General features: G+C 46.2%; 7 non-coding genes across 7 annotated transcripts; all 7 read left to right on the forward strand.

Moving 5' to 3' along the window:
* The first annotated feature begins 528 nt into the window (after positions 1-528).
* trnag-gcc (transfer RNA glycine (anticodon GCC)) lies at positions 529-599 on the forward strand. Its single transcript has one exon. It is a non-coding gene; the product is annotated as a tRNA-Gly (tRNA).
* Positions 600-2,661: 2,062 nt separating this feature from the next.
* On the forward strand, positions 2,662-2,732 carry trnag-gcc (transfer RNA glycine (anticodon GCC)). The gene has a single exon. It is a non-coding gene; the product is annotated as a tRNA-Gly (tRNA).
* Positions 2,733-3,686: 954 nt separating this feature from the next.
* On the forward strand, positions 3,687-3,758 carry trnae-uuc (transfer RNA glutamic acid (anticodon UUC)). Its single transcript has one exon. It is a non-coding gene; the product is annotated as a tRNA-Glu (tRNA).
* A 1,020-nt stretch (positions 3,759-4,778) lies between these two features.
* trnag-gcc (transfer RNA glycine (anticodon GCC)) lies at positions 4,779-4,849 on the forward strand. The gene has a single exon. It is a non-coding gene; the product is annotated as a tRNA-Gly (tRNA).
* Positions 4,850-6,911: 2,062 nt separating this feature from the next.
* trnag-gcc (transfer RNA glycine (anticodon GCC)) lies at positions 6,912-6,982 on the forward strand. The gene has a single exon. It is a non-coding gene; the product is annotated as a tRNA-Gly (tRNA).
* Positions 6,983-8,908: 1,926 nt separating this feature from the next.
* Positions 8,909-8,979, forward strand: trnag-gcc (transfer RNA glycine (anticodon GCC)). The gene has a single exon. It is a non-coding gene; the product is annotated as a tRNA-Gly (tRNA).
* A 4,195-nt stretch (positions 8,980-13,174) lies between these two features.
* trnag-gcc (transfer RNA glycine (anticodon GCC)) lies at positions 13,175-13,245 on the forward strand. The gene has a single exon. It is a non-coding gene; the product is annotated as a tRNA-Gly (tRNA).
* Positions 13,246-14,183: the final 938 nt, after the last annotated feature.

Below are 14,183 nucleotides of genomic sequence, written 5' to 3' on the forward strand. Positions count from 1 at the left end.
AATCCCAGCTTCTCCACACTATCCCTCGGGCCACACTGTAAGGCGTCAAACGGGTTCTGTATGTCTGATAGACATATATTTCAGCTACAGGGGAGTCAAAGGTTATGGGGAACGGGCGGCAAAGTTGCGTTGTGTCGAAGATCTCATCAGCCACGAACTTTTTAAATGGCGGGCTCGAGGGGCCGAATGGCACAATCCTGCTCCTATTTTTTCTTTTGGGGAAGGTTAGTTTCCTAATTATGTAATTTTTGAGCAGCTAAACAACGTTGGAAGGAAACTCCCACGGGACGTAGAAAAGTGCAAAATCTTAGCTCTACCGAGAGCTCATGCACCTGAGAGGTTATCCCTGTGTTTCTCTGTCCACAGACCTTCCAGGACCTTCGAAGTGTTTCCAGCATTTAATCAACAATTCCAGATGCAATATCTGCTGCATATTGCTTTTTATGTTAACGCAGTGTCCCCGCTTGTATTAACAAAAGTCAAAAATAAATTGTAGCTACCAGAAAATAGAATAGATTAAGTCGGCGTGCATTGGTGGTTCAGGGGTAGAATTCTCGCCTGCCACGCGGGAGACCCGGGTTCGATTCCCGGCCAATGCAGGCTAATTTTTTTAACAATTCATTTCATAGCAAACACATCACATGAGCATAAATAATTTATTAGCTGTACCTGTGCAAGTGGATCAAGGGTATGAATGTTCTGCTCCTGTTCCTGTGCAACAGCTTTGAGGGGCTGAATGGCATCCTGTTCCTGTGTAACAGGCTCGATTCTTACTCTGACAGACATTGCATTGCTCACTTCCTCGTTAGTCTCGTTGTGAGTATCCCCGCCTGTCACGCGGGAGACCGGGGTGAAATTCCCCGACGGGAAGGAATTTTAACATCCCCAATTTTAAACGTTTTGGCAGCACCTTAAAGCGCTCCTTGGAAAAATATCAACAGCGAAAGATTGAACCTAAAACAATTTTAAACGGTGAAGAACTGCATAAAAACCTCCTGCATCAATTCCTCGTTAGCATAGTGTTCTCCTTCTGTTTGTCTTTTGTGCGGGGCACTGCGGAACGAGAGAGGACAGGGAAATGCAGATAACAGCGGGAGAAAGCACGTCTGATCTTTCAAGTGAACAGCACTGGCACGATTGGCCGAATGGCCTCACACTGTACTGCACGCCTCCATGAATCATATGGATATCTGAGACATACTCACACAAAGTGAGCACACATCTGTGTTCGTGCATATGTTTGAGTCTTTGTCTCAAGCAGTGCATTACTGTTTCCTCTGTATTGTCCTTGATATTTTGGTGCTGATTATTCAATATCCCGACGGCTTTTCTCTGACTGTGTACCTCTGAGAAAAGCACAGAAGCAAATAGATTTCAGGTGGACGCCTACACGCACTTGATGCTGTGGTTTCCAGAACATGTCCTTTGTGATCTCGCCTAAAAAATGTCATCTTGTACGAAAAGTTTGCCTGGCGTGAAAGTGACCTGAATTTCAAAGCAGCAAGGAGGAAAGACTGCCTTGTTCTGCTTGCTGGCAGGCCGCTTCTCACAGCTTCCCTGGTGGTCTAGTGGATAGGATTCGGCGCTTTCACCGCCGCGGCCCGGCTTCGATTCCCGGTCAGGGAACCAGTGCGTTTTCTGGCTGTTTGAAATGCCAGCAATCAAAGCACCCGCGCGAAACAATGCTTGCACCTCATCAACCTATCAATTTTCCACACCGCTGCTGTTGCCTCAACAGTCAGCAGCGCATCATTCGGTACCGAGGTGCAGCATTCGCTTCCTTGCCTCACAGTGTCAGAACAGTCACGGTTATTATCCGTCTTCCATGTATTATTTTGCCGACTGCATCTCCCTAACAATCTTAGCTGATCACAGCACGGCTATCAGTCAACTCATTGCCAGTGTGAAAAATGCCACATTAGCAACGTGTGCAAGACTCGAATGACAGAGTAACTGGGCCGTGATAACTTATCCTGATATTCATGAGGCCTTAACATTCGCTGCATAAGACAATTCTACCTCTGGTTACCATCACTCCTGCCATTGGAAAGCGTTTGTCTTTATTTCCTCTATCAAAACCCATTGTAATTTTGCAAGCCTCTATTAAATTTCCTCTTAGCCTCCAGAGGAAAGCAATCCCAGCTTCTCCACACTATCCCTCGGGCCACACTGTAAGGCGTCAAACGGGTTCTGTATGTCTGATAGACATATATTTCAGCTACAGGGGAGTCAAAGGTTATGGGGAACGGGCGGCAAAGTTGCGTTGTGTCGAAGATCTCATCAGCCACGAACTTTTTAAATGGCGGGCTCGAGGGGCCGAATGGCACAATCCTGCTCCTATTTTTTTTTTGGGGAAGGTTAGTTTCCTAATTATGTAATTTTTGAGCAGCTAAACAACGTTGGAAGGAAACTCCCACGGGACGTAGAAAAGTGCAAAATCTTAGCTCTACCGAGAGCTCATGCACCTGAGAGGTTAACCCTGTGTTTCTCTGTTCACAGATCTTCCAGGACCTTCGAAGTGTTTCCAGCATTTAATCAACAATTCCAGATGCAGTATCTGCTGCATATTGCTTTTTATGTTAACGCAGTGTCCCCGCTTGTATTAACAAAAGTCAAAAATAAATTGTAGCTACCAGAAAATAGAATCGATTAAGTCGGTGTGCATTGGTGGTTCAGGGGTAGAATTCTCGCCTGCCACGCGGGAGACCCGGGTTCGATTCCCGGCCAATGCAGGCTAATTTTTTTAACAATTCATTTCATAGCAAACACATCACATGAGCATAAATAATTTATTAGCTGTACCTGTGCAAGTGGATCAAGGGTATGAATGTTCTGCTCCTGTTCCTGTGCAACAGCTTTGAGGGGCTGAATGGCATCCTGTTCCTGTGTAACAGGCTCGATTCTTACTCTGACAGACATTGCATTGCTCACTTCCTCGTTAGTCTCGTTGTGAGTATCCCCGCCTGTCACGCGGGAGACCGGGGTGAAATTCCCCGACGGGAAGGAATTTTAACATCCCCAATTTTAAACGTTTTGGCAGCACCTTAAAGCGCTCCTTGGAAAAGATCAACAGCGAAAGATTGAACCTAAAACAATTTTAAACGGTGAGGAACTGCATAAAAACCTCCTGCATCAATTCCTCGTTAGCATAGTGTTCTCCTTCTGTTTGTCTTTTGTGCGGGGCACGGCGGAACGAGAGAGGACAGGGAAATGCAGATAACAGCGGGAGAAAGCACGTCTGATCTTTCAAGTGAACAGCACTGGCACGATTGGCCGAATGGCCTCACACTGTACTGCACGCCTCCATGAATCATATGGATATCTGAGACATACTCACACAAAGTGAGCACACATCTGTGTTCGTGCATATGTTTGAGTCTTTGTCTCAAGCAGTGCATTACTGTTTCCTCTGTATTGTCCTTGATATTTTGGTGCTGATTATTCAATATCCCGACGGCTTTTCTCTGACTGTGTACCTCTGAGAAAAGCACAGAAGCAAATAGATTTCAGGTGGACGCCTACACGCACTTGATGCTGTGGTTTCCAGAACATGTCCTTTGTGATCTCGCCTAAAAAATGTCATCTTGTACGAAAAGTTTGCCTGGCGTGAAAGTGACCTGAATTTCAAAGCAGCAAGGAGGAAAGACTGCCTTGTTCTGCTTGCTGGCAGGCCGCTTCTCACAGCTTCCCTGGTGGTCTAGTGGATAGGATTCGGCGCTTTCACCGCCGCGGCCCGGGTTCGATTCCCGGTCAGGGAACCAGTGCGTTTTCTGGCTGTTTGAAATGCTAGCAATCAAAGCACCCGCGCGAAACAATGCTTGCACCTCATCAACCTTTCAATTTTCCACACCGCTGCTGTTGCCTCAACAGTCAGCAGCGCATCATTCGGTACCGAGGTGCAGCATTCGCTTCCTTGCCTCACAGTGTCAGAACAGTCACGGTTATTATCCGTCTTCCATGTATTATTTTGCCGACTGCATCTCCCTAACAATCTTAGCTGATCACAGCACGGCTATCAGTCAACTCATTGCCAGTGTGAAAAATGCCACATTAGCAACGTGTGCAAGACTCGAATGACAGAGTAACTGGGCCGTGATAACTTATCCTGATATTCATGAGGCCTTAACATTCGCTGCATAAGACAATTCTACCTCTGGTTACCATCACTCCTGCCATTGGAAAGCGTTTGTCTTTATTTCCTCTATCAAAACCCATTGTAATTTTGCAAGCCTCTATTAAATTTCCTCTTAGCCTCCAGAGGAAAGCAATCCCAGCTTCTCCACACTATCCCTCGGGCCACACTGTAAGGCGTCAAACGGGTTCTATATATTTCAGCTACAGGGGAGTCAAAGGTTATGGGGAACGGGCGGCAAAGTTGCGTTGTGTCGAAGATCTCATCAGCCACGAACTTTTTAAATGGCGGGCTCGAGGGGCCGAATGGCACAATCCTGCTCCTATTTTTTTTTTGGGGACGGTTAGTTTCCTAATTATGTAATTTTTGAGCAGCTAAACAACGTTGGAAGGAAACTCCCACGGGACGTAGAAAAGTGCAAAATCTTAGCTCTACCGAGAGCTCATGCACCTGAGAGGTTAACCCTGTGTTTCTCTGTTCACAGATCTTCCAGGACCATCGAAGTGTTTCCAGCATTTAATCAACAATTCCAGATGCAGTATCTGCTGCATATTGCTTTTTATGTTAACGCAGTGTCCCCGCTTGTATTAACAAAAGTCAAAAATAAATTGTAGCTACCAGAAAATAGAATCGATTAAGTCGGCGTGCATTGGTGGTTCAGGGGTAGAATTCTCGCCTGCCACGCGGGAGACCCGGGTTCGATTCCCGGCCAATGCAGGCTAATTTTTTTAACAATTCATTTCATAGCAAACACATCACATGAGCATAAATAATTTATTAGCTGTACCTGTGCAAGTGGATCAAGGGTATGAATGTTCTGCTCCTGTTCCTGTGCAACAGCTTTGAGGGGCTGAATGGCATCCTGTTCCTGTGTAACAGGCTCGATTCTTACTCTGACAGACATTGCATTGCTCACTTCCTCGTTAGTCTCGTTGTGAGTATCCCCGCCTGTCACGCGGGAGACCGGGGTGAAATTCCCCGACGGGAAGGAATTTTAACATCCCCAATTTTAAACGTTTTGGCAGCACCTTAAAGCGCTCCTTGGAAAAGATCAACAGCGAAAGATTGAACCTAAAACAATTTTAAACGGTGAGGAACTGCATAAAAACCTCCTGCATCAATTCCTCGTTAGCATAGTGTTCTCCTTCTGTTTGACTTTTGTGCGGGGCACTGCGGAACGAGAGAGGACAGGGAATTGCAGATAACAGCGGGAGAAAGCACGTCTGATCTTTCAAGTGAACAGCACTGGCACGATTGGCCGAATGGCCTCACACTGTACTGCACGCCTCCATGAATCATATGGATATCTGAGACATACTCACACAAAGTGAGCACACATCTGTGTTCGTGCATATGTTTGAGTCTTTGTCTCAAGCAGTGCATTACTGTTTCCTCTGTATTGTCCTTGATATTTTGGTGCTGATTATTCAATATCCCGACGGCTTTTCTCTGACTGTGTACCTCTGAGAAAAGCACAGAAGCAAATAGATTTCAGGTGGACGCCTACACGCACTTGATGCTGTGGTTTCCAGAACATGTCCTTTGTGATCTCGCCTAAAAAATGTCATCTTGTACGAAAAGTTTGCCTGGCGTGAAAGTGACCTGAATTTCAAAGCAGCAAGGAGGAAAGACTGCCTTGTTCTGCTTGCTGGCAGGCCGCTTCTCACAGCTTCCCTGGTGGTCTAGTGGATAGGATTCGGCGCATTCACCGCCGCGGCCCGGGTTCGATTCCCGGTCAGGGAACCAGTGCGTTTTCTGGCTGTTTGAAATGCCAGCAATCAAAGCACCCGCGCGAAACAATGCTTGCACCTCATCAACCTTTCAATTTTCCACACCGCTGCTGTTGCCTCAACAGTCAGCAGCGCATCATTCGGTACCGAGGTGCAGCATTCGCTTCCTTGCCTCACAGTGTCAGAACAGTCACGGTTATTATCCGTCTTCCATGTATTATTTTGCCGACTGCATCTCCCTAACAATCTTAGCTGATCACAGCACGGCTATCAGTCAACTCATTGCCAGTGTGAAAAATGCCACATTAGCAACGTGTGCAAGACTCGAATGACAGAGTAACTGGGCCGTGATAACTTATCCTGATATTCATGAGGCCTTAACATTCGCTGCACAAGACAATTCTACCTCTGGTTACCATCCCTCCTGCCATTGGAAAGCGTTTGTCTTTATTTCCTCTATCAAAACCCATTGTAAATTTGCAAGCCTCTATTAAATTTCCTCTTAGCCTCCAGAGGAAAGCAATCCCAGCTTCTCCACACTATCCCTCGGGCCACACTGTAAGGCGTCAAACGGGTTCTGTATGTCTGATAGACATATATTTCAGCTACAGGGGAGTCAAAGGTTATGGGGAACGGGCGGCAAAGTTGCGTTGTGTCGAAGATCTCATCAGCCACGAACTTTTTAAATGGCGGGCTCGAGGGGCCGAATGGCATAATCCTGCTCCTATTTTTTCTTTTGGGGAAGGTTAGTTTCCTAATTATGTAATTTTTGAGCAGCTAAACAACGTTGGAAGGAAACTCCCACGGGACGTAGAAAAGTGCAAAATCTTAGCTCTACCGAGAGCTCATGCACCTGAGAGGTTATCCCTGTGTTTCTCTGTCCACAGACCTTCCAGGACCTTCGAAGTGTTTCCAGCATTTAATCAACAATTCCAGATGCAATATCTGCTGCATATTGCTTTTTATGTTAACGCAGTGTCCCCGCTTGTATTAACAAAAGTCAAAAATAAATTGTAGCTACCAGAAAATAGAATAGATTAAGTCGGCGTGCATTGGTGGTTCAGGGGTAGAATTCTCGCCTGCCACGCGGGAGACCCGGGTTCGATTCCCGGCCAATGCAGGCTAATTTTTTTAACAATTCATTTCATAGCAAACACATCACATGAGCATAAATAATTTATTAGCTGTACCTGTGCAAGTGGATCAAGGGTATGAATGTTCTGCTCCTGTTCCTGTGCAACAGCTTTGAGGGGCTGAATGGCATCCTGTTCCTGTGTAACAGGCTCGATTCTTACTCTGACAGACATTGCATTGCTCACTTCCTCGTTAGTCTCGTTGTGAGTATCCCCGCCTGTCACGCGGGAGACCGGGGTGAAATTCCCCGACGGGAAGGAATTTTAACATCCCCAATTTTAAACGTTTTGGCAGCACCTTAAAGCGCTCCTTGGAAAAGATCAACAGCGAAAGATTGAACCTAAAACAATTTTAAACGGTGAGGAACTGCATAAAAACCTCCTGCATCAATTCCTCGTTAGCATAGTGTTCTCCTTCTGTTTGTCTTTTGTGCGGGGCACTGCGGAACGAGAGAGGACAGGGAAATGCAGATAACAGCGGGAGAAAGCACGTCTGATCTTTCAAGTGAACAGCACTGGCACGATTGGCCGAATGGCCTTGATATTTTGGTGCTGATTATTCAATATCCCGACGGCTTTTCTCTGACTGTGTACCTCTGAGAAAAGCACAGAAGCAAATAGATTTCAGGTGGACGCCTACACGCACTTGATGCTGTGGTTTCCAGAACATGTCCTTTGTGATCTCGCCTAAAAAATGTCATCTTGTACGAAAAGTTTGCCTGGCGTGAAAGTGACCTGAATTTCAAAGCAGCAAGGAGGAAAGACTGCCTTGTTCTGCTTGCTGGCAGGCCGCTTCTCACAGCTTCCCTGGTGGTCTAGTGGATAGGATTCGGCGCTTTCACCGCCACGGCCCGGGTTCGATTCCCGGTCAGGGAACCAGTGCGTTTTCTGGCTGTTTGAAATGCCAGCAATCAAAGCACCCGCGCGAAACAATGCTTGCACCTCATCAACCTTTCAATTTTCCACACCGCTGCTGTTGCCTCAACAGTCAGCAGCGCATCATTCGGTACCGAGGTGCAGCATTCGCTTCCTTACCTCACAGTGTCAGAACAGTCACGGTTATTATCCGTCTTCCATGTATTATTTTGCCGACTGCATCTCCCTAACAATCTTAGCTGATCACAGCACGGCTATCAGTCAACTCATTGCCAGTGTGAAAAATGCCACATTAGCAACGTGTGCAAGACTCGAATGACAGAGTAACTGGGCCGTGATAACTTATCCTGATATTCATGAGGCCTTAACATTCGCTGCACAAGACAATTCTACCTCTGGTTACCATCCCTCCTGCCATTGGAAAGCGTTTGTCTTTATTTCCTCTATCAAAACCCATTGTAAATTTGCAAGCCTCTATTAAATTTCCTCTTAGCCTCCAGAGGAAAGCAATCCCAGCTTCTCCACACTATCCCTCGGGCCACACTGTAAGGCGTCAAACGGATTCTGTATGTCTGATAGACATATATTTCAGCTACAGGGGAGTCAAAGGTTATGGGGAACTGGCGGCAAAGTTGCGTTGTGTCGAAGATCTCATCAGCCACGAACTTTTTAAATGGCGGGCTCGAGGGGCCGAATGGCCCAATCCTGCTCCTATTTTTTTCTTTTGGGGAAGGTTAGTTTCTTAATTATGTAATTTTTGAGCAGCTGAACAACGTTGGAAGGAAACTCCCACGGGACGTAGAAAAGTGCAAAATCTTAGCTCTACCGAGAGCTCATGCACCTGAGAGGTTAACCCTGTGTTTCTCTGTCCACAGATCTTCCAGGACCTTCGAAGTGTTTCCAGCATTTAATCAACAATTCCAGATGCAGTATCTGCTGCATATTGCTTTTTATGTTAACGCAGTGTCCCCGCTTGTATTAACAAAAGTCAAAAATAAATTGTAGCTACCAGAAAATAGAATCGATTAAGTCGGCGTGCATTGGTGGTTCAGGGGTAGAATTCTCGCCTGCCACGCGAGAGACCCGGGTTCGATTCCCGGCCAATGCAGGCTAATTTTTTTAACAATTCATTTCATAGCAAACACATCACATGAGCATAAATAATTTATTAGCTGTACCTGTGCAAGTGGATCAAGGGTATGAATGTTCTGCTCCTGTCCCTGTGCAACAGCTTTGAGGGGCTTAATGGCATCCTGTTCCTGTGTAACAGGCTCGATTCTTACTCTGACAGACATTGCATTGCTCACTTCCTCGTTAGTCTCGTTGTGAGTATCCCCGCCTGTCACGCGGGAGACCGGGGTGAAATTCCCCGACGGGAATGAATTTTAACATCCCCAATTTTAAACGTTTTGGCAGCACCTTAAAGCGCTCCTTGGAAAAGATCAACAGCGAACGATTGAACCTAAAACAATTTTAAACGGTGAGGAACTGCATAAAAACCTCCTGCATCAATTCCTCGTTAGCATAGTGTTCTCCTTCTGTTTGTCTTTTGTGCGGGGCACTGCGGAACGAGAGAGGACAGGGAAATGCAGATAACAGCGGGAGAAAGCACGTCTGATCTTTCAAGTGAACAGCACTGGCACGATTGGCCGAATGGCCTCACACTGTACTGCACGCCTCCATGAATCATATGGATATCTGAGACATACTCACACAAAGTGAGCACACATCTGTGTTCGTGCATATGTTTGAGTCTTTGTCTCAAGCAGTGCATTACTGTGTCCTCTGTATTGTCCTTGATATTTTGGTGCTGATTATTCAATATCCCGACGGCTTTTCTCTGACTGTGTACCTCTGAGAAAAGCACAGAAGCAAATAGATTTCAGGTGGACGCCTACACGCACTTGATGCTGTGGTTTCCAGAACATGTCCTTTGTGATCTCGCCTAAAAAATGTCATCTTGTACGAAAAGTTTGCCTGGCGTGAAAGTGACCTGAATTTCAAAGCAGCAAGGAGGAAAGACTGCCTTGTTCTGCTTGCTGGCAGGCCGCTTCTCACAGCTTCCCTGGTGGTCTAGTGGATAGGATTCGGCGCTTTCACCGCCGCGGCCCGTGTTCGATTCCCGGTCAGGGAACCAGTGCGTTTTCTGGCTGTTTGAAATGCCAGCAATCAAAGCACCCGCGCGAAACAATGCTTGCACCTCATCAACCTTCCAATTTTCCACACCGCTGCTGTTGCCACAACAGTCAGCAGCGCATCATTCGGTACCGAGGTGCAGCATTCGCTTCCTTGCCTCACAGTGTCAGAACAGTCACGGTTGTTATCCGTCTTCCATGTATTATTTTGCCGACTGCATCTCCCTAACAATCTTAGCTGATCACAGCACGGCTATCAGTCAACTCATTGCCAGTGTGAAAAATGCCACATTAGCAACGTGTGCAAGACTCGAATGACAGAGTAACTGGGCCGTGATAACTTATCCTGATATTCATGAGGCCTTAACATTCGCTGCATAAGACAATTCTACCTCTGGTTACCATCACTCCTGCCATTGGAAAGCGTTTGTCTTTATTTCCTCTATCAAAACCCATTGTAATTTTGCAAGCCTCTATTAAATTTCCTCTTAGCCTCCAGAGGAAAGCAATCCCAGCTTCTCCACACTATCCCTCGGGCCACACTGTAAGGCGTCAAACGGGTTCTGTATGTCTGATAGACATATATTTCAGCTACAGGGGAGTCAAAGGTTATGGGGAACGGGCGGCAAAGTTGCGTTGTGTCGAAGATCTCATCAGCCACGAACTTTTTAAATGGCGGGCTCGAGGGGCCGAATGGCACAATCCTGCTCCTATTTTTTCTTTTGGGGAAGGTTAGTTTCCTAATTATGTAATTTTTGAGCAGCTAAACAACGTTGGAAGGAAACTCCCACGGGACGTAGAAAAGTGCAAAATCTTAGCTCTACCGAGAGCTCATGCACCTGAGAGGTTATCCCTGTGTTTCTCTGTCCACAGACCTTCCAGGACCTTCGAAGTGTTTCCAGCATTTAATCAACAATTCCAGATGCAGTATCTGCTGCATATTGCTTTTTATGTTAACGCAGTGTCCCCGCTTGTATTAACAAAAGTCAAAAATAAATTGTAGCTACCAGAAAATAGAATCGATTAAGTCGGCGTGCATTGGTGGTTCAGGGGTAGAATTCTCGTCTGCCACGCGGGAGACCCGGGTTCGATTCCCGGCCAATGCAGGCTAATTTTTTTAACAATTCATTTCATAGCAAACACATCACATGAGCATAAATAATTTATTAGCTGTACCTGTGCAAGTGGATCAAGGGTATGAATGTTCTGCTCCTGTTCCTGTGCAACAGCTTTGAGGGGCTGAATGGCATCCTGTTCCTGTGTAACAGGCTCGATTCTTACTCTGACAGACATTGCATTGCTCACTTCCTCGTTAGTCTCGTTGTGAGTATCCCCGCCTGTCACGCGGGAGACCGGGGTGAAATTCCCCGACGGGAAGGAATTTTAACATCCCCAATTTTAAACGTTTTGGCAGCACCTTAAAGCGCTCCTTGGAAAAGATCAACAGCGAAAGATTGAACCTAAAACAATTTTAAACGGTGAGGAACTGCATAAAAACCTCCTGCATCAATTCCTCGTTAGCATAGTGTTCTCCTTCTGTTTGTCTTTTGTGCGGGGCACTGCGGAACGAGAGAGGACAGGGAAATGCAGATAACAGCGGGAGAAAGCACGTCTGATCTTTCAAGTGAACAGCACTGGCACGATTGGCCGAATGGCCTCACACTGTACTGCACGCCTCCATGAATCATATGGATATCTGAGACATACTCACACAAAGTGAGCACACATCTGTGTTCGTGCATATGTTTGAGTCTTTGTCTCAAGCAGTGCATTACTGTTTCCTCTGTATTGTCCTTGATATTTTGGTGCTGATTATTCAATATCCCGACGGCTTTTCTCTGACTGTGTACCTCTGAGAAAAGCACAGAAGCAAATAGATTTCAGGTGGACGCCTACACGCACTTGATGCTGTGGTTTCCAGAACATGTCCTTTGTGATCTCGCCTAAAAAATGTCATCTTGTACGAAAAGTTTGCCTGGCGTGAAAGTGACCTGAATTTCAAAGCAGCAAGGAGGAAAGACTGCCTTGTTCTGCTTGCTGGCAGGCCGCTTCTCACAGCTTCCCTGGTGGTCTAGTGGATAGGATTCGGCGCTTTCACCGTCGCGGCCCGGGTTCGATTCCCGGTCAGGGAACCAGTGCGTTTTCTGGCTGTTTGAAATGCTAGCAATCAAAGCACCCGCGCGAAACAATGCTTGCACCTCATCAACCTTTCAATTTTCCACACCGCTGCTGTTGCCTCAACAGTCAGCAGCGCATCATTCGGTACCGAGGTGCAGCATTCGCTTCCTTGCCTCACAGTGTCAGAACAGTCACGGTTATTATCCGTCTTCAATGTATTATTTTGCCGACTGCATCTCCCTAACAATCTTAGCTGATCACAGCACGGCTATTAGTCAACTCATTGCCAGTGTGAAAAATGCCACATTAGCAACGTGTGCAAGACTCGAATGACAGAGTAACTGGGCCGTGATAACTTATCCTGATATTCATGAGGCCTTAACATTCGCTGCATAAGACAATTCTACCTCTGGTTACCATCCCTCCTGCCATTGGAAAGCGTTTGTCTTTATTTCCTCTATCAAAACCCATTGTAAATTTGCAAGCCTCTATTAAATTTCCTCTTAGCCTCCAGAGGAAAGCAATCCCAGCTTCTCCACACTATCCCTCGGGCCACACTGTAAGGCGTCAAACGGATTCTGTATGTCTGATAGACATATATTTCAGCTACAGGGGAGTCAAAGGTTATGGGGAACGGGCGGCAAAGTTGCGTTGTGTCGAAGATCTCATCAGCCACGAACTTTTTAAATGGCGGGCTCGAGGGGCCGAATGGCCCAATCCTGCTCCTATTTTTTCTTTTGGGGAAGGTTAGTTTCTTAATTATGTAATTTTTGTGCAGCTAAACAACGTTGGAAGGAAACTCCCACGGGACGTAGAAAAGTGCAAAATCTTAGCTCTACCGAGAGCTCATGCACCTGAGAGGTTAATCCTGTGTTTCTCTGTCCACAGATCTTCCAGGACCTTCGAAGTGTTTCCAGCATTAAATCAACAATTCCAGATGCAGTATCTGCTGCATATTGCTTTTTATGTTAACGCAGTGTCCCCGCTTGTATTAACAAAAGTCAAAAATAAATTGTAGCTACCAGAAAATAGAATCGATTAAGTCGGCGTGCATTGGTGGTTCAGGGGTAGAATTCTCGCCTGCCACGCGGGAGACCCGGGTTCGATTCCCGGCCAATGCAGGCTAATTTTTTTAACAATTCATTTCATAGCAATCACATCACATGAGCATAAATAATTTATTAGCTGTACCTGTGCAAGTGGATCAAGGGTATGAATGTTCTGCTCCGTTCCTGTGCAACAGCTTTGAGGGGCTGAATGGCATCCTGTTCCTGTGTAACAGGCTCGATTCTTACTCTGACAGACATTGCATTGCTCACTTCCTCGTTAGTCTCGTTGTGAGTATCCCCGCCTGTCACGCGGGAGACCGGGGTGAAATTCCCCGACGGGAAGGAATTTTAACATCCCCAATTTTAAACGTTTTGGCAGCACCTTAAAGCGCTCCTTGGAAAAGATCAACAGCGAAAGATTGAACCTAAAACAATTTTAAACGGTGAGGAACTGCATAAAAACCTCCTGCATCAATTCCTCGTTAGCATAGTGTTCTCCTTCTGTTTGTCTTTTGTGCGGGGCACTGCGGAACGAGAGAGGACAGGGAAATGCAGATAACAGCGGGAGAAAGCACGTCTGATCTTTCAAGTGAACAGCACTGGCACGATTGGCCGAATGGCCTCACACTGTACTGCACGCCTCCATGAATCATATGGATATCTGAGACATACTCACACAAAGTGAGCACACATCTGTGTTCGTGCATATGTTTGAGTCTTTGTCTCAAGCAGTGCATTACTGTTTCCTCTGTATTGTCCTTGATATTTTGGTGCTGATTATTCAATATCCCGACGGCTTTTCTCTGACTGTGTACCTCTGAGAAAAGCACAGAAGCAAATAGATTTCAGGTGGACGCCTACACGCACTTGATGCTGTGGTTTCCAGAACATGTCCTTTGTGATCTCGCCTAAAAAATGTCATCTTGTACGAAAAGTTTGCCTGGCGTGAAAGTGACCTGAATTTCAAAGCAGCAAGGAAGAAAGACTGCCTTGTTCTGCTTGCTGGCAGG

Source organism: Somniosus microcephalus, unplaced genomic scaffold (assembly GCF_052327205.1).
Source record: "Somniosus microcephalus isolate GS21.2 unplaced genomic scaffold, FLI_Smic_1.0 unresolved_chr8, whole genome shotgun sequence".
Classification (NCBI taxonomy): domain Eukaryota; kingdom Metazoa; phylum Chordata; class Chondrichthyes; order Squaliformes; family Somniosidae; genus Somniosus; species Somniosus microcephalus.